Source organism: Silurus meridionalis, chromosome 22, assembly GCF_014805685.1.
Source record: "Silurus meridionalis isolate SWU-2019-XX chromosome 22, ASM1480568v1, whole genome shotgun sequence".
NCBI lineage: Eukaryota > Metazoa > Chordata > Actinopteri > Siluriformes > Siluridae > Silurus > Silurus meridionalis.
In genome coordinates, this window is record NC_060905.1 from 20,459,370 (window position 1) to 20,479,762 (window position 20,393).

The window sequence follows — 20,393 nt, forward strand, 5'->3', positions numbered from 1 at the left end:
AGGTTGTGATCATAAGTTTGGGTCTGTTGGTTGAAGGCAGCAGAGAGGTCAGATGAGGTCTGTGTGCCTATATTACGCGTAAAGGTGCTCTGCACGATGCGAGGAGGCAGACAGGGATTCTCTGGAACAGTTGGGCTAGAGAGATGTTCAATAAATCGAGCAATCTCAGTAGCAAGTAAAAAGAGCTGGAATTGGTGATATTGTTTGCGGAGACCACTCTTAGGAGATATCCCAGAACGTCTGCGTGATGGAGCTGAGCAGAAGAGACCAACAGAGAAGATGTTAAACAGGGTAAAATCAGTGACAAAAACACAAATTGCTAGGTGCATGCAAGAATAACAGGCTTGCAAAAAGCTCTCTTGTGAAGATTCTACACACAATCAGTTCAGAGAATACAAATAAAGTATAACCTAGGCACTTGAATAATCAAGTGTAGAGTAATATAGTCAAACATATATAAATAGACAATCTAATACACTGATCTAGCTAGATTAAATGAAAGTAGAATAGCAAAAAGCATTATAAAAAGAATAAAAGCAGAACACTTACCCATTGCAGGGGCAGGAAGACAAAATAGGCTGCAAAATAGTTGTTCACAGTTGGATAAAATTGATCCGGATTTAGTAATCCTTTTTTTTGCGATCCGTGATCACGTAATCCAGCTTACTTCTTGAGCCAGTTTTTCAAAGCAACATCGGATTGGATCAATCTGATCCGGATAGGAACTTTTCAGGATCACCAAATCTGGATAAAACAGGATAGGAAATCACAATGTAGAACTAATAGATATGTAAAGAGCAACAAGTAGAATAGCCAGTGTGGGGTCAATATAAGTTTATTATTATTTGAAATGAAAACACACACATTTAAAAGAAACTAAACACAAGAAAAACCCCTCCCCATCCTCTTCCAGCAGTCTGCTCATCTGAGACCTACAACACAAACACTGTACATTGAGGATATTTATAACAAGTTTCAAATATAGATGTATTGAATAAAAAAAAAAAAGACTATCAAATACTCCACAATAATTTCAGACTTCCTCATCTGATGTGGAGAGCTTGTCGAAACGTACTCTGGATGAGCCTCAGGAGGAACTGGCAGATTCTTCTCCTCCTCCTCCTCAATCCAAGGCTCGCCATCCCCTACAACACCTTAAATACCATGGAGAGCTTGCGACTTCTCACCTCCAATAATGTCGAGGACCACATCTGTGTAATCTCCCCTCTTAAATGGCTCGTTGCCTGTTTGGGGGTTTTTGGCTTCAGCGTGGTCCTTTTGTTGCCCTGGCCTTAAGATTCTTCCACCGCAATTTGATTTGGTCTGTGGTCCTCCTCTAGCCAGACCCTATGGCATTCACATTTTCTGTGATTTAAAATCCAAACATCATTTTTCTTTTTGTTGGTATCCTTAGCAGAATGAAAACTTTCCACTATTGTTCCATAATGGCATCGAACACCCTTTAGTAGTGCATTGGTTTCAGCAGCAGTGAAGTTACAGCTTCTTGAGTCCATGGTTCTGTTGCTTTACTATAGTAAACATTGTTCATCAATTATAGACCTTGGGTCCGAATTCCTCAATTGAACGCAAGCCAAAACTAATCAGTTGTAATAGGTGTGTCTGAAAAGACCAACTACACAGCCATATAAATCAGCCTTTCTCAGAGGATTCACAGAGAGACAGTGAAATGGCAGGTGTTGTCCACCACCACTTTGCCAGGAGAGGATACCGTCAAAGGGTGTATGTTGAACGTACCAAGCCACTGGAGCAATACACCACTGAGGAGCTGTATGTCCGGTTTCGCTTTGGGAAGGCTGATATAGAGTACCTTGTGAACCTTATCAGGCCAAAACTTCAACACAGAACCCAAAGGAGTCATGTTCTGTCTGTGGAAGACCAGATCCTCATTGCTCTCTGATTTTATGCATGTGGGACTTTCTATCAGGTTGTTGGCGACTATATGGGAGTGGTGAAATCAGCTGTGTGTGATGTGGTGAGAGATGTGTCAATCGCACTGGCCAGCCTGGTCAATGAATTTGTTTCTTTTCCAAAGGACAACCAGATTGCCCAGGCCAAGTGCAGCTTTTTTCTTTTGGGGAATATGCCCAATACTATTGGCGCAATCGACTGCACACGTGCATATACAAGCACCTCGTGAGAATGAATGGGAGTTTATAAACAGAAAGGGGAGGCACAGCATCAATGTCCAACTTGTGTGTGATGCTGACCTCCTCATCACCAACTGCGTTGTCAAGTGGCCTGGTGTTATGTCTTCATGTAGGAAAGCAAGCACAAAATTATATTCCTCATAGGAACTTTATTAACTGTAAGGGAAAAGTCGTATCACATGCGTTCACCAGCACAACATTCTCTCTTCTTCTTCTTCTTCCCTCTTTCCGCTCATGTTAATCTCTATCCAGAATCTTGAGTGCCATCTAGTGGTGCATTGAAGTAAGAACATTACATATTCCCCTCTTAGTTAAATGAATTCTTTCTACAACCAACAATATGCATGAAACAGAATTAAAGAACATATAATCTGTAATGTATCAACAATTTCAAGTATATATGAAGTATATACTAAACTGACATGAAATGGATGCAAAGCAGCAATTAGAATAATAAACCATATGAACAAAACTATGCAGTACTTAAATGTTCATGTGAGTGTGTTGAAAAAGTCTGTCAATTTCCATGACTAATATACATAGTCCTTTAGCCAACCTGGCTCACGTCTTTGACGTTTCTCCCGTGAGCAAGCACTAGAAGATACTGACAATGGAACATGAGAAGGACTTAAGTTTTCAGCAGTGGTGGTCAGTCCATTATCCTGTGCATTAGCCGGTACAGGTGCAAGACACGATGCATGCCACTTCTTTCCGTCATCCAAAAGGTAGGTGTATGGGCCAACTTTTTCTAACCTTAACTGGAGGAGTGAATTTTGGATGAGCTTTTGGCACATGTACTGGCTTTTTAATGCGCACTTTATCCCCTTGTTGAAAAGAAAAATGACGTATTTGATGCTTGCAGGCAAACAGAGCTTTCATGACATCCTGACGTGCCGCAACACGTTCCTGCAACTGTTCAGGCTCATGAGCGTAGGGTGCAGGGCCCAGGACACTGAGGCGGGTACGCATTTTCCTGCCATGAAGCAATTCGAAGGGGGAAAGTCCTGTCACAGCATGGGGTGTAGCACGATAAATCTGCAGGAAATCAGTCACTGTTGATTTCCATGGTGCCGATTGGAGGATTGCCGATTGAATTGTACTTTTAAGAACTCTGTGGAAGCGTTCGATAGCTCCATTTGCAGAAGGGTGATACACTGATGTGCGAATGTGCTTAATGTTTCTCTCTTTCAGGAAAGCAGCAAACTCTGGTGAAGTAAACTGGGGCCCATTTATCACTCACCAAAGTGGCCGGATTGCCATGTCTACTGAAGACAGAAGTAAGAAATGTAGTCACCTGTTTTGTTGCAACAGATGCGGTGAAAGCTACCTCGGGCCATTTGCTATAATAATCAGTGAGTGTCAGAGCGTATCGGCAGTCCCAGATAGCCGTCTCAAAAGGGCCCACAATGTCTATCGCCAGTTTTTCCGAGGGGGCAGAGGGTAAAGGAACAGGCTGGAGTGGAACAGCAGAAGCTTTTGCAGTTTTATCCAGGGAAAGGCATAACTGACAGGTAGATATTTTGTCTTCCACACGTGTCCATTTTGGGCCACCAATACATTTCACGCAGGCGTTGTTTTGTTCTCACAATTCCCTGATGGCCCTCATGTGCAATGCATACTAGGGACTCACGCAGTTCTGCAGGTACCACTAATCGAGACCCTCTGAACACAAAATCATCTTGCACACTGAACTCATGCCTTAGTTTGTAATATGGGCGTAGAACAGGATCCAAAGTAGCAGAAGATGGAGGCCAGCCACGCACCATTTGTGTGCGCAGAGCAGATAGTTCAGGGCAAAGAGCAGATGTAGCAGCAAATTCCTCCTGAGATACGGCAGTCGGGCCAGTAGCTAGTAAAGCAACAAACTCGGGCTCTGTATCTGACTCAGCATCCGAAGTAAAAGGCAGGGGCAGGCGTGATAAACAATCTGCTGTATGATTTTCAGATCCAGCACGGTACTCAACTGAGTAGTTAAAACAAAGCAACCGAGCAGCCCACCGGGCTATGCGCATACCAGCTCTATCAGTCCCTTTTGTGGTCAAGTGTCATTAAGGCTTGATGGTCAGTTCGCAGAGTAAATTTGCGACCCCACAAGTAGGTCCTCCACTTCTCCACTGCCCAAACACATGCAAGAGACTCCTTTTCAACAGTGGAGTATTTCTGTTCAGCTGGGGTAAGTGTTCTGGATGCAAAATCGACAGTGCGTTCTTGACCATCAGTGTATACTTGTGAGAAGACAGCACCTAATCCGTAAGCAGACGCGTCAGTAGAGATGACCACTGGCAGCTCTGGGTCAAACAATGCGAGAGCGGGACTGGGTACAAGTAGCTTTTTTATTTCAGCCAAGCTTTGTTCAGCTTCATCCGACCAGCAAAATCCACTCTCATCTTTAAGGCATGCACGCAGAGGCACCACTACAGAAGCAAAATTGGGAATGAATTTGTTGTACCATGAGAGGAGACCCAGCAGAGAACGCAATTGTACAGCATCTGATGGTGCAGGAGCATCAACTATTGCGGAGAGATGTTCCTAATCCAGCTGAATACCCTGTGATTTCACCACATGTTCACCACCTAAAAACTTCAAGCTCTGCTTTCTGAATTGACATTTAGACTCATTCCAGCAGCAACCCAGCATCTTTGAGACGTTGCAGCACATTCTCTAATGCCTGATCATGCTCCTGTGGTGAGCGTCCCCACACGATGATGTAATCTAGATCATTTGCAACGTTCTGGAGTCCTTTTAGAATGACAACCATCATCTTCTGAAACGCAGCTGCTGCCGATGCCAAACCATAAGGTACCCTGCAGAACCTGAAGAGACCCTCGTGTGTGCAGTGAATGCAGTGAGGTCCTGGCTGTCTTCATGAAGAGGTACCTAATGGTATGCACTTTCCAAGTCTATAGTTGAAAATATAGTCGCACCTTGCAGTAATGTCGTCATCATCTCCTCCACATGTGGCAATGGATAGCTGTCTACTATAACTGCCTTGTTGGGCCCTCGCAAATCCACACACATGCGAATCCCATCCATTTTCTTTTGGACCACAACAATAGGAGAAACCCATGGAGAGGAGTCCATTCTTTCAATTACGCCTGCATGCAAGAGCCGATCCAGTTCTGCGGAAACAGCATTTCTCACAGAGAAAGGTAAGCGACGCAGTTTGTGTCTGACAGGGGGTACAGAGTCAGAAATATTAAACTTGTGTGTAAAATTTTTTTACACAGCCCATTGCAGGGCAGTGTGATGTAAGGGTGGAAAGGGAACAGACTGAAGCAGATTGTGGCGGCGGCAGCACAGTGTGACCATCAAATCGAAGCTGGAGCCCCTTAATCAGGTCCATGCCTAGCAAAGCTGTGCCATTTTCCACGACAAAGAAGTGTGCAGGACAGGTAAGGCCATATTTAGAGACTGATGCAGGTAAACATCCTAGTACTGAAATTGGCTCTTGTAGATAAGTAACTAAGCGGGCAGTAGGAGCTTTTAACGGCACAGTGCGGAAATGCTGGTCATACAGTTGTTTCAGCATTATGGACACTGACGAGCCAGAGTCAACTGTAAGTTGCAGAGACACAGGTGTAGCAGTAGGCGTAGCTGTTATGGTTACATCACACATCAATCGGTCACTTGGTCCAGGTAGGTATAGAACACAGACTTCTGGTAATTCAATGGAATGAACTGAACGAGTAGGAGCAGAACGGCAAACCCTTGCAAAATGTCCAGTCTTATTACAAGTCTTACATTTAGCAGATGCAGCAGGGCAGTTCTGTGCGTTTGCCAGATGTCAAACAGAGCCACAGCGGAAGCATGTCCGAGCTGTTGGAGCAGAAGCTGAGGGCTTTGAAGAGGTATGTGCTTTGGCCTTCGGACGCTGTCGTCCATATGCAGGAGTGGTATGTATGGCGTGTACTGGAGCAGAGGTGCTTGTAGACATTGATTTTGCCTGAGCATCAGCAGCCTCTAGTTGTGTTGGTATTGTAATAGCAGTCTCCAATGTCAGTTTAGACTCCACTAATAATCTTTCACGAATGCGAGGGTTAGCAATGTTTTCAACTATCTGGACGCAGCATGTCATCCAGATTATCAGCAAATTCACAAGTTGTAGCCAAATCTCTTAATGCAGCTATGTATTGCACCACAGTTTCATCAGTCCTCTGTACACGTTCCCTGAAGGCATGTCTTTCCACAACCACATTTCTTTTTGGAATGAAGTGCTCTTCCAAAGCTTTATTAGCATCTGCCAGACTCTCACCAGTATTAGGCAGTGTATAAAACAGTCTCTGACCTTCAGTTCCAAGACAGTGAAGAAGCAAAGCACGTTTTCTAGCTTCCGGCCAGGAATCTCCAGCTGCATTAATTACCAACATATAGTTTTGAAACATCTTCAGCCATGTTACTAGTGGTATTGCAGGCTCACCAGGGCAAGGCAAAAAAGGATTTGGAAAAGGAGCACTTACTGAAGCCATCTTCAGGAAATATTGTGGAGAGAAAAAAAAAAAGTCGGTCGCCAATTTTATGTCTTCATGTAGGAAAGCAAGCACAAAATTATATTCCTAATAGGAACTTTATTTACTGTAAGGGAAAAGTCGTATTACATGCGTTCACCAGCACAACAGTCTCTCTTCTTCTTCTTCCCTCTTTCCTCTCATGTTAATCTCTATCCAGAAGCTTGAGTGCCATCTAGTGGTGCATTTGAAGTAAGAACATCACACCTGGGTCTGTCTACGATGCACGCATCCTGAGGGAGAGTGCTCTATATAGAGACCTCCAAACCAACTGACCAGATGGCATAATATTAGGAGGCCGTGCCTACCCACTCCTACCATGGCTGATGACTCCTTTTTTAAATGGAGTTCTTAAGAGGCGCTTTGCATGCCTTAACTTCCTGAGAGTGGAACCACAGAAAGCATGAAACATAACCCTTGCCTGTATTGTCCTGCACAACATCGCTACTAAGCGCAATGTCCCTCTCTGTGCTGACAACGATGCACCTGAGCCCCTTGGAGACCCTAACCAACCTCCTGCATTCTGCCAGAACTAGCAAACAGGACGTGCAACAAGGGACGCAATAGTTAGACACTGTTGACGCTGGTCAAACCTCAAGATGCCTCGGGATGGGGAGAGAATCAGTGAAAAGGAATTATAGTAGCTGCTGTTCGTGATCTTAACAGCACAAGTTGTTGATGTGCATGTGATCAAATGTTCTGGAGCACAAGGTTATGATGTGACGTATGTTATGTGTAGGCTTTGCTAAAAAGATACATCTTTTTAATCTGCACTTAACCTGGGATAGTGTGTCTGAGCCCCGAATACTGTCAGGAAGACTATTCCAGAGTTTAGGAGCTAAATGTGGGCCATTGGAGCTAAACCACCTTAATGTTTTATAAGTAAGAAGCAGTAGTTTGTAGTCCATTCGAAACTTAACAGGAATCCAGTGTAGGGACGATAAGTTTGGGGTTATATGATCATATTTTCTTGACCTTGTAAGAACTCTGGCTGCCGCATTCTGAAGTAACTCGATCTTGTTTATTAATGATGCAGGACATCCACCTAGTAATGCATTACAATAGTCTATTCTGGAGGTCATGAACGCATGGAGCTTCTCTGCATTAAAAAAAAAATAGAAATATTTCTAAGTTAAGAAACATGTTAAGGTGAAAGAAGGCTGTTTTTGTAACTTGGTTGATATGATTTTTGAAAGACAAGTTGCTGTCTAAAATAACTCCCAGGTCCATTGAACTAGTAGTTACAGAACATCCCTCTGAATGCAGGTTGAAATGCTGGAGCTTCCGTGTACTACTTCTTTTTTTTTTTTTTGACCGATGAGCAAAATCTCCGTCTTATCAGAATTTAATAGTAGAAAGTTATGTCATCCAGTCTTTTAATTCTTTAACACACTCAGTTATCCGAGCTAATTGAGCTATATCGCCTGGTTTTAATCAAATATATATATATATATATATATATATATATATATATATATATATATATATATATATATATATATATATATATATATATATATATATATATATATATATATATATATATATATATATATATATATATATATATAGCTGAGTATCATCAGCATAACAGTGGAAGCTAAATACATGCCTTTTAATATTTCCTAAGGAAAGCATGTATATTGTGAAAAGCAGGGGTCCTAGAACTTAACCTTGTGGCAAGCCATAATTTTACTAGCATCAACCTAAATAGCTCTCAACTAAAGTCTACAAAATGGTAACGATCGGACAGGTAGGATTTAAATCAGCTTAATGCTGGCCTGAATGCCGATATAACTTTGTAAGCGATCTAGGAGAAGATCATGATCTATAGTGTCGAATGCAGCACTTGGATCTAGTAAAACCAACAGCGAGATGAAGCCTTAGTCTGAAGCTAAAAACAGGTCATTAACTAGGTGATTTTAACTAGAGCAGTTCTGTGCTATGATGGGGCCTAAAACCTGACTGAAACTCTTCAAATATATTGTTCTCTTGTAAGTGGGAACATAACTGGGCAGAGACAATCTTTTCTAAAATCTTAGACATAAATTTGAGATTTGAAATGGGTCTGTAATTTGATGGTGTGTTTGGATTCAGATTAGGTTTCTTGACCAGGTGCTTAATAACTGCTAACTTGAGGGATTTTAAGAGTCAAGTCAAAAAGCTTTTTATTGTCATTTCAACCATATATAGCTGATGCAGTACACAGTGAAATAAAACAACGTTCCTCCAGAACCCAGGTGCTACATAAAACGGTCACAGAAACAGAAAAACACAGGGCAAGAACTAGTAGAAAGATCCTTGCCACAAGGGCATGTGTGCAACTGGTGCAAACAGTGCAAGAGACAACACAGGACAGTGCAAGACAATACACAAAACACAAAAAAGCTCCACCAGTACAGTGGAACCTCGAAGCTCGTGAGGGTTAGGGACCAAGACCGGTCGCGAGTTCCGAATCTTCGCGACCTTTTGATATGCCCTTTCCAACCCAGTAAAAACCCAAAGAACACTAGACGAAATTAATTTAAATGAGTAAATAACACTTTCACTCCATAACACTTGATTATTAGACAATTTTAATGAGATAAACCTTGATTAGAAATGTTGAAACTAGCGTTTTGAGCAGCTCGCGGTTGCTCACGAGCCGATCTGAATCGCCGGTCGGAATGAAAGTCACGAGCATGCGAAATCGCGCGCGCTGAGGCCGCGAGCTCCGAGGTTCCACTGTAGACCTGTCGTAACAGAACCAGGTGCACAGTAGCAGGGGAAAAAAAATGTAAACAGAATATTGTGCAATTAAACAAATAGCAGAAATCCTGGAAGATGTGCAAACAACGGCATGTAAACATTTTGCGGTAATGATTTAGTGTGAGTGGTACTGAATCATAGGTGTGCGAAGTGTATGATGTGTGAGTCCGGTTTGTACAGATCAGTCACATTCACACACAGATCTGTGTGTGTGTGTGTGTGTGTGTGTGTGTGTGTATGTGAGTTCAGTTCAGATGTTTGAGTAGCCTGATGGCTTGAGGAAAGAAAGTCTGGATGTGGCGGCCCAAATGCTTCAGAACCGCTTCCCTGATGGTAGGAGAGTGAAGTGTGTGTGTGTGTGTGTGTGTGTGTGTGTGTGTGTGTGTGGTCGTCCACAATGCTGTTTGCTTTGCGGATGCAGCGTGTGGTGAAAATGTCCATGATAGAGGGGAGAGAGACTCTGATCTTTTCAGCTGTCCTCACTATCCTCTGTAGGGTCTTGCGATCCGAGATTAGATTGGATTTGATTCAACTTTGTCATTACACATGTACAAGTACAAGGCAACGAAATGCAATTTGGGTCTAACCAGAGTGCAAAAACAGCAAGTGCTGGATATATAGTGTTACATGATTTGCATAAGTTAAATAGAATGAAATATAGGACTATAAACAGTAATTTACAGATGTATATGTACTATAAATATATACAGATGAATATATCTACTATGAATATGAATATAATATACAGATGAATATGTATATTATAAATATAATATACAGGTGGATATATATGTACTGTGAATAATAATGTACAGATGAGTATATATGTACTATGGACATGATTTACAGATGCTTATTACTATTAATAGATTTACAAAAGCATGTGAACGGTGAACATAATATATTGCTATTACTATAAACAGAAGAACGGGTATATATACAATGGTAATAAGTTAATGATGAGCAGCAAAAGAAAGAGCAGTGTGCAAATGAGCATAGTTTTGTATAAACAGTCTATTAGTGCAATGACAAAGTGTGAGGTGAGAAATGAGCAAGTGTCCAAGTGAGCATGAGTTTTTGTGCAGACAGTTCATTAGCAAAATAACGAAGTGTGAGGTGTGGGGAGAAATGTGGTAGTGTATCAGCAAGGGGCAGAGCTCAGTAAAGAGACAGCTCTAAGAAAAAAGCTGTTCTTTAGTCGGCTGGTCCTGGTCCGGAGGCACCTGAAACGCCTGCCGGAGGGCAGAAGAGTAAACAGTCTATTGGTGGGATGAGAGGCGTCCTTATGAATGCTGCGAGCTCGACGCAGACAGTGTTTCTTTTGGATGTCCATCATGGCTGGGAGTGAAGTCCCTGTGATGCGCTGGGCAGTTTTCACCACCCGCTGCAGTGCCTTGCGCTCTGCAACAGAGCAGGTCCCATACCAGACTGTGACACAGCTGGTCAGGATGCTTTCTACTGCGCAGCGGTAGAAGTTCACCAGGATATCCGAGGAGAGCTGATTTTTTTCTTAAGTGTCCTCAGGAAAAAGAGGCGCTGATGAGCCTTCTTGACCAGGCTGGAGGTGTTGATAGTCCAGGACAGGTCCGCCGAAATGTGGATCCCCAGGAACTTGAAACTGGAGACGCGTTCAACAGCCATTGATGTGGGTGGTGTCATGTGTGCCTCTTGACTCTTTTCTGAAGTCCACAATGAGCTCATTTGTCTTGGTGTTAAGGAGCAGGTTTTTGTTAAGCCGCTTTGAACCCAGACTGGTTCGGATCATGGAGGTTGTTCTGTGAGAGACAGACCAGACAGACAGTTGGTTAAAAACAGTGCGTTCCAGAGATTTAGAAAGAAAGGAGAGAAGTGATACCGGTCAGTAGTTGTTGGAGTCTGATTGATCCAGAGCAGGTTTCTTGAATGACCCTTGCTTGCTTGAAGGTAGTTGGTACATAGCCAGATGTTAATGACCCATTGATGATTTGTGGAGATGAAGGGCAGGAGATCTTGCGTGATGGTCTGGAGCGTAGTTGAAGGGATTGGATCCAGAGGACAGGTGGTGGGATTGCAAGATCGGATGACATGCAGTATCTCATCTTCTGTTAAGGTTTAGAAGCTTGACAGATGTGCAGAGGCCTCAAGCTTTTCCTTGTAGAAGGCAGTTTTGGCAGAAGTCACCTCCAAGGAAAATTTGGTCAGGAGTGCACGGTAAGATGAGAGGTCTACATCAAGTTGTGATTTTTTCCACTTCCTCTCTGCAGATCTGAGTTCTCATCGATTGCTGCGCAAAACTTCTGACAGCCACGGTGTGGGACAAGAATTCTTCTTGGGTCTTGTAGTCAAGGGGCAAAGGCGGTCCATGGTTGAGGAAAGAGATGAGAGGAAGGAGTCCGTAGCAACGTCTAAGGGTAGAGAGGAAAAGGAGTCAGGGTCAGGAAGAGATGAAAGAGTACAGGAAGTTACAGAGGAAAGAGAGAGAGAGAGAGAGAGTGAAGGTTAGGACGGATAAGAAAGACATGTAAATTATTTTTAGGTTAAATAGGAAAAGTGATTAAAAAGGAAACCAGGTGATGATCAGAGATTGGAAGTGGAGTGGCAGTCATGTCTGTAGCTGGAGTAGGGTGGGTGAAAACCAGGTCCAGGACATTTCCTCCCTTGTGTTTTGGAGGGCAGCTGTTTAAATGTCAAGGAGAAGGTATTCAGAAAAGGCAAGAGGCAAGATGACTGAAGTTTGTTGGATGGGAGGTTGAAGTCACCAAGAACTGTCGGAGGGGTGCTGTCAGAGGGGAAAGTACTGAGGAGCGTGTCCATCTCTTCTAGGAAGTCTCCAAGGGGACCAGGAGGGCGGTAGATGACAATGATGAAAAGGTTGATTGGAGAGGTAACTGAAACTGCATGAAATTCAAAAGAAGACATGGTTAAATGAGACAAAGGGAGAGATGTGAAACACCATCTCCATGATAAAAGTAGACCTGTACCACCACCTCTACCAGTTTCTCTTGGTGAGTGAGAGAAAGCATAGGCAGAAGACAGAGCAGCTGGTGTAGCAGTGTTCTGTGGGCATATCCAGGTCTCAGTAAGTGCCAGAAAGTCAAAGGTGTAGTGGGAAGCCAAGCCTGTGATAAAGTCAGCTTTCCTTACAGCAGACTGACAATTCCAGAGCCCACCTACCACCACTGTTTGAGATTGAGACAACAGGGGAGGGTAGATGAGGTTACTGGCGATGTGACATCTGTTCTGTGGATGGGAACGTCTGTGTCTGTAAGAGATAACTACAAAGATGGGTTTGAGGCACATGACTGATCTCCCAGTTTGAGATCAATGCGTTTTAAAAAGTAAGAAAAAGTACAACAGACTTTCTAAAGAACACTAAGAGTTATGGCTTTAAGGGGGCTACCTACAACTATAGTCTGTACCGGAGCACCTTCAATATAAGTGAGTAAGCCCTGCCCACAATTCACACCTCAAGTAAAACTGAAACTACCCTTGATTAATCACCTGACCAAACTAATAAGCACAGACCAACACTCTAGAATCAACTGAGTTAAATAGATATACAAAGTTAGAATCCTACCTTACCAGAAGAGAGTAGATTCAAGATGGAGCTGAAGCACACTCAGCACACTAAAGCACACACGGATCCATTCACAGGCCTGCAGTCGGAGGTGAAGAGGGAGTAGAGGAAGGGGCTCAGCACACAGCCCTGTGGTATGGAATGATGGCATTAAGCTGAAGTCAACAAACAGCATATGTGCATAAGTGTTCTTATTGTCCAGGTGTGTGAGCACAGAGTGCAGTGCCATGGAAACTGTATCTTTGGTGCTTCTATTGCTGTGGTAGGCAAACTGTTGATGGTCTAATGTGGTTGGCAGAGAGTCCTTCAGGTGAGCCAGGACCAGCCGCTCAAAGCACATCATGACAATGGGTGTCAGTGCTACAGGGCGGTAGTCGTTCAGGCACGTTGGAGTGTTTTAGCACTGGCACAATGGAGGTGAATTTTAAGGCAAGTGGGAACAGCTGCTTGGGCAAGAGACAGGTTGAAGATGTCAGTAAAGACCCCAGCGAACTGCTCAGCACATGCCCTAAGTACGCGTCCAGGGATGTTGTCTGGTCCGGCAGCTTTGTGTGCGCTGATCCGGCTCAGTGCATTGCAGACATCTGTGGAGGAGAGTGTGATTGGAGAGTGATCAGCCGAGAGTTTGAGCTTTGTGGCAGTTTCTTTGTCTCTCTCAAAACGAGCATAAGTCATTAAGCTTATTCAAGAAGAGGACATCAGTGGCAGCGGGGGTGGAGTAGGAGGATTTGTAATCACTGATGTCCTGGATGCCTTGCCACATGCATCGAGGGTCAGAGTTGGAAAAATGCTCCTCTATCTTTTGCTTGTAGCAATGCTTGGCCTCTTTGATGCCCCTCTTCAGGTTAGCTCTGTATGTGCTGTAGGCCTGAGCGTCACCTGACCTGAAGGCAGTAGTGCGTGCCTTCAGCAGGAGGCGCACCTCCTTGTTTATCCATGGCTTCTGATTTGGGTATGTGGTGATCTGTTTTTGGGTAGTAACACTGTCTATGGTTGAACTGATGTAATCCAGTAAAGAGGAGGTGTAGCAAGTCAAGTCAAGAGTCAAGTCAAAAGGCTTTTATTGTCATTTCTACTATACACAGTGGTACACAGTAAAAATGAGACAACGTTTCTCCAGAACCCTGGTGCTACACTAAACAACAAACAACAAAACAACATTAAGCTAAAACACAAGTTACATAAAGTGCATAGAGTGCAACCTGGTGCAAACAGTGCAGACAGACAGTGCAGACAGACGACACAAGACAAGACACAAAACCCTATATAGCGCCGACCAGTAAACCTACTGTATACTAGATTATACAGTACTGTACAAGAAAACTGTAAAAAACTATACAAAAATCTAAACTATATCCCAGAAGTGAGTGTAAACAGTGTAGTGCAAAAAATACAGCAGCAGTCGAAGGTGCAAAAACAGCATGTAAACAGTATAATACAATGAAAATCCTAAATGTGCAAGAACAGCAGTTGAGAGTGTGGTACTGTTAAGAATAATAAATAATAAATAAATGAATGGTGGTGGAATGGATTGAGATGAGTGATGAGTGTGTGTTAGGTGTTAAGTCCAGGAAAAAATGTTTTCAGTTCGTTACACACATTTGAGTGAGTGTGTGTGTGTGTGTGTGTGTGTGTGTGTGTGAGAGAGTTCTGTTTCAGTTCTGTGTGTTGAGTAGCCTGATGGCTTGTGGGAAGAAACTGTTGCACAGTCTTGTTGTGGCGGCCCGAATGCTTCGGAACCGTTTTCCTGAAGGTAGAAGTGTAAAAAGTGTGTGTGAGGGGTGTGTGTGGTCGTCCACAATGCTGTGTGCTTTGCGGATGCAGCGTGTAGTGTAAATGTCCATGATAGAGGGGAGAGAGATTCCGATGATCTTCTTAGCTGTCCTTACTATCCTCTGTAGGGACTTGCGGTCCGAGACGGTGCAGTTCCCAAACCAGGCAGTGATGCAGCTGCTCAAGATGCTCTCAATGGTCCCTCTGTAGAACATGGACAGGATGGGGGGAGGGAGGTGGGTTTTCCTCAGCCTTCTCAGAAAGTATAAACGCTGCTGGGCTTTCTTGGTGATGGAGCTGGTGTTAAGTGACCAGGTAAGGTTGTCTGCCAGATGAACACCAAGGAATTTGGTGCTCTTGACGATCTCCACTGAGGATCCATCAATAATCAGTGGAGATTGGTCGCTCTGTGCTCTCCTGAAGTCCACAACCATCTCTTTCGTTTTGTCCACGTTCAGAGACAGGTTGTTTGCTCCACACCAGGCAGTTAGCCGTTGCACCTCCTCTCTATATGCTGACTCGTCGTTCTTGCTGATTAGACCCACCACGATCGTGTCATCAGCGAACTTGATGATGTGGTTCGAGCTGTGCATTGCTACACAGTCGTGAGTCAGCAGAGTGAACAGCAGTGGACTGAGCACACAGCCCTGGGGGGCCCCAGTGCTCAGTGTGGTGGTGCTGGAGATGCTGTTCCCGATTCTGACTGACTGAGGTCTCTCAGTCAGGAAGTCCAGGATCCAGTTACAGAGGGAGGTGTTCAGGCCCAGAAGGTTCAACTTCTCGATCAGGTGCTGAGGAATGATTGTGTTGAATGCTGAGCTGAAGTCAATAAACAGCATTCGTACATATGAGTCCTTGTTATCCAGGTGGGTGAGGGCCAGATGAAGGGTTGTGGAGATAGCATCGTCCGTGGAACGGTTTGGACGATACGCAAACTGCATGGGGTCCAGGGAGGGTGGAAGCTGTCTCTTAATGTGCCTCATGACGAGCCTCTCGAAGCACTTCATCACGATGGGTGTGAGCGCGACGGGACGATAGTCATTGAGGCAGGAGACAGAAGACTTCTTCGGCACGGGAACAATGGTCGTTGTCTTGAGGCACGTGGGAACAACGTTGCTGCTCAGGGAGATGTTGAAGATGTCAGTGAGGACATCTGCTAGCTGTTCTGCACATTCCCTGAGCACTCTGCCAGGAATGTTGTCTGGTCCAGCAGACTTCCGTGGGTTAACTCTGCATAGAGTTTTCCTCACTTCAGCTGTGGTTAGACAGAGCACCTGGTCAGTGGGAGGAGGGATGGTCTTGTTCTGCACCTCGAACCGGGCGTAGAAGTCGTTCAGCACATCTGGGAGGGAGGGATCACGGTCACAAGCAGGTGATGTGGTCTTGTAATTCGTGATCGCCTGGATGCCCTGCCACATGCGCCGGGTGTCTCCACTGTCCTGGAAGTGGTTGTGGATTTTCTTCGCGTGCGCGCGCTTAGCCTCTCTGATAGCACGAGACAGTTTGGCCCTTGCTGTTTTTAAGGCCGCCTTGTCCCCTGTTCTAAAGGCAGAGTCTCTTTGTTTCAGCAGCGCACGCACATTTGCAGTCATCCACGGCTTCTGGTTGGAGCGTGTAGTGATGGTCTTGGAGATGGTCACGTCATCAACGCACTTGCTGATGTAGCTGGTCACTGACGATGTGTACTCCTCCAAGTTGATGGAATCGCCGTAGGTTGCAGCCTCTCTAAACATGTCCCAGTCAGTGCACTCAAAACAGTCCTGAAGAGCAGAAGTAGCTCCTTCTGGCCAGGTTTTCACCTGTTTCAGAACCGGTTTAGAGCGCCTGATGAGCGGTCTGTATGCTGGAATCAACATAACAGAGCAGTGGTCTGAGTATCCGAGATGGGGCGGGCTCCGCACGATACGCGCCGGGATGTTTGTGTAAACAAGATCCAGCGTGTTCGCTCCTCTCGTTGCAAAGTCCACATGCTGATGGAGTTTAGGAAGCACAGTCTTGAGATTCGCATGGTTGAAATCTCCGCGATAATAAACAATCCGTCGGGTGAGCATTCTGCAGGTCGCTAATAGCGCCGTAGAGTTCACTCAGTGCCTCCTTAGCATTAGCACTGGGAGGAATGTACACTCCGACGATGTAAACAGTAGTGAATTCCCGTGGTAAATAAAAAGGTCTGCATCTAACAGTCACAAACTCCACTAGCGATGAGCAGTAGCTTGAAACAAGCACAGAGTTCTTACACCATTCCGTGTTGATATAAACACACACGCCACCACCGCGAGTCTTACAGCACAGAGCTGCGTTTCTGTCAGCTCGAAACACGGTTAGCGCGTCTAGCTGGATGGCAGCGTCCGGAACTCTTGTCGCTGAGCCACGTCTCCGTGAAAACAAAGACGCAACAGTCTCTAAACTCTCGCCGTGTGGTTCGCTGGAGTCGGATGTAGTCCAGTTTATTATCCAGGGAGCAGACGTTTGAAAGAAAAATGGACGGGAGAGCCGGCCGGCTAGGGTTAGCATTTAGCCTAGCACGGACACCTGCCCGCTTGCCGCGCTTCCGCTTCCTCGAACAGCGCTTTCGAGGTCTCCTCTCCCGGCTACCGGCATCAGGTAACACCGAGGTCTGGGGGCCTGGTCTTTGTGGCCAAGGTCGCTAATAAGATCATCATGCAGATTGTTGGTTGCATGATGCCTGTACTGTAACAGTGTCTGGTGGTCGTACACATGAACACAGCTGACTCTGGTGTCCATGTATTGTGAATTCGATGTCTGTGAGAGCATTCGATGTCTGTGAGAGTGTCACTGGTGGCCTGAGAAGCAAATGTACCCCAGTCTGAGTGTGAAAACCTTTCCTGAAGTGTGAAATCTGCGTCTGCGGGCCACACCTTGATGATTCTCACTGATGGCTTTACCCGGTTGATGAGGGGTGCATATTTGGGGGTGAGGAACAAAAAGATGATCTGACTGTCCCAGTGGGGGGGGTGGTCGCAACGTAAGCTCCAGCCATGTTTGTGTATACATGCTCTAAAGTTTTGTTCCCTCTGGTGTGACATGAAACATGCTGATGAAATTTTGGGAGCACAGTCTTTAAGTTTTAATGATTTAAAAATCTCGTGCAACAATAAACGCGGCCAGCGGATGAACAGTCTGTTGTTTAGTTCCTGTTTCCTGTTGTTGACCTGTTCACCGGGAATTGTGTTTGTATCGGCGTTTTAAATTTTTTATAGTTCGTTTTTTCTCACTTTTTCCGCTTTAAAATATCAAAATATCGTTTTGATTTCCTGCATCCTTCACTTTCCATTGGCTCCGTCTCGACTATTTTTGCTTTCGGAAGAGCGCTTTTTTCCCTGTTTGAGGGTTTGAAAGCAGTGAGTGAAGGATATTCACCAGAACTACAAACACACACTACAGTAATCACATTAAGGTACGTAATTTCTCTATTATGGCGAACATCCAGTTCACTCAGTGTGTGAAGTGTGACATGTTTAGTCAGTCTTTCTCCGTTGTTAGCGATAATTTTATCTGTGAGAAGTGTAAGCTAGTTTGCTCTTTGACGGAGAAGATCTTAGCATTAGAGGAGCGCATCCAGAGTCTAGAGAGAAGTAGTGAGTGTGAGAGCAGTCCAAGTTCTGCAGGGGAAAGTCTGGATGCCCTAGGTGAAGGTACTATTCCCCGACCGCATTAGAGCCCTCGCAGCGGGCGAATGGGTGACGACTCGGCATACTCGCAAAGCCAAAGCTAACGCTAAGGCTCGCCCACGGGAGCACCATTCCTCTCCGCTTCGCGTGTCCAACAGGTTTGCTCTCCTCAGTGAAGCACCCGCTGAGAAACCTGAAAGAGCTCTGGTTTTAGGACACTCCATTCTGAGGCACGTGAAACTAGCTAGACCTTTAGGGGCACCAGCAGCACAGGTTATGTGTATACCGGGAGCCAGAGCGCCGGGCATAGCAGGTCAGCTTAGATTCTTAGGAAAGCACAGGTTCTCTAAGATAGTTTTTCACACAGGAGCTAATGATATACGCCGACAGTCAGAGGTTACTAAGAGTAATATTATAGAGGTGTGTAAATTAGCGAAGGCAAAGTCCGATGCAGTAACATGCTCTGGCCCCATCCCAATGCGATGTGGCGATGTAGCCTACAGCAGGTTATGGTCGCTGAACTGCTGGATGTCCGAGTGGTGCTCCAAAACAATGTGGGCTTCATTAATAATTGGAGCATTTTGAGGGCAAGGCTGGCCTGTTAGGGCGGGACGGTGTCCATCCCACCCGGGAAGGTGCTGCTCTCATTTCTTGTAGTATAGGTCATAGTCTCAGAACAGCACTAGTTAACAAGTGACTGTCTAGAGCCAAGGCCAGGGAGCAGACAGACAGGCTAAACCGACCGTCTGCTAGCTGCACAGAGTCGCCACCAGGATCCACCATATTGAGACTGTGTCTGTCCCCGAGCAAAACCAAAATATAGGAATTATCAGAAAGTCTGTTTAAGTAACCTGATTAACATTAAATTAAATAGGACTGAACGCACAGCCAGCACCTCTGATCTAAAAATAGGATTGTTGAATATTAGATCTCTCACGCCAAAAGCGCTGACTATAAACGAAATTATTACCGACCAGGAGTTTAATATAATGTGTTTGACAGAAACGTGGATTAAATCGAATGAATATGTAGCATTAAATGAGGCGAGTCCTCCTGGGTATAGTTACATACACCAACCCCGTCTAAATGGCAGAGGAGGTGGAGTAGCAGCTATTTATAATAATAATCTAAACGTCACACAAAAGACTAAACACAAATGTAAAACATTTGAAGTTCTCTACACCAACATAAAATATTCAGTGTCCGAAAGCAGGTCAAGTCAGTTAATTCCACTAATTATTATTTATAGACCCCCAGGGCCCTACTCTGATTTTCTGATAGAATTTGCAGATTTCATTACAAATTTAGCTACTTCTTTAGACAAAGGATTAATTGTTGGTGACTTTTTAATATTCATTTTGATAATCAGGAAGACTCCTTAAGAGCAGCAGTTGTGTCCATTCTAGATTCAGTCGGAATTAATCAGAATGTTATAGGACCCACTCATAGTGGTGGACACACTCTCGACTTGTTGTTAACATTTCGATTGAAAATAAAAAACTTAGTCATAATTCCACAGTCTGAAGCTATTTCAGACCATTATCTAATCTCGTTTAAAATTTGCCTTAGTCATTGCATTTCTACGTCACCACGTTACCGTGTTAAGCGTACTTTCACGTCAGCTACAGCAGCGCGTTTATTAATAATCTTCCGATATTACGATATTAGATAGATCTCCGTCAGACACCGCAGAGCTCGACTGGGCCACTGAACATCTAGAAACAACGTTCGTTACACTCTAGATGATGTAGCTCCCTTAAGACCAAAATGATCAGGGAGAAAAAATTAGCACAGTGGTATAATGATCATACGCGCACCTTAAAACACAACACTTGAAAACTAGAACGTAAATGGCGTCAAACAAAATTAACAGTATTTCAAATGGCATGGAAGGAGAGCCTCCTAAATTATAGAAAATCTCTTAGTGCTGCCAGATCAGCATATTTCTCCACCCTCATAGAAAATAACAAGCATAATCCTAGATTTTTATTCAGCACGGTAGCAAAATTAA

The 20,393-nt window shown here is 44.4% G+C and overlaps 1 pseudogene; it reads left to right on the top strand.

The window, feature by feature from the left end:
- The first annotated feature begins 1,687 nt into the window (after positions 1-1,687).
- On the top strand, positions 1,688-7,254 carry LOC124375837 (annotated as a pseudogene).
- The last annotated feature ends 13,139 nt before the right edge of the window (positions 7,255-20,393 follow it).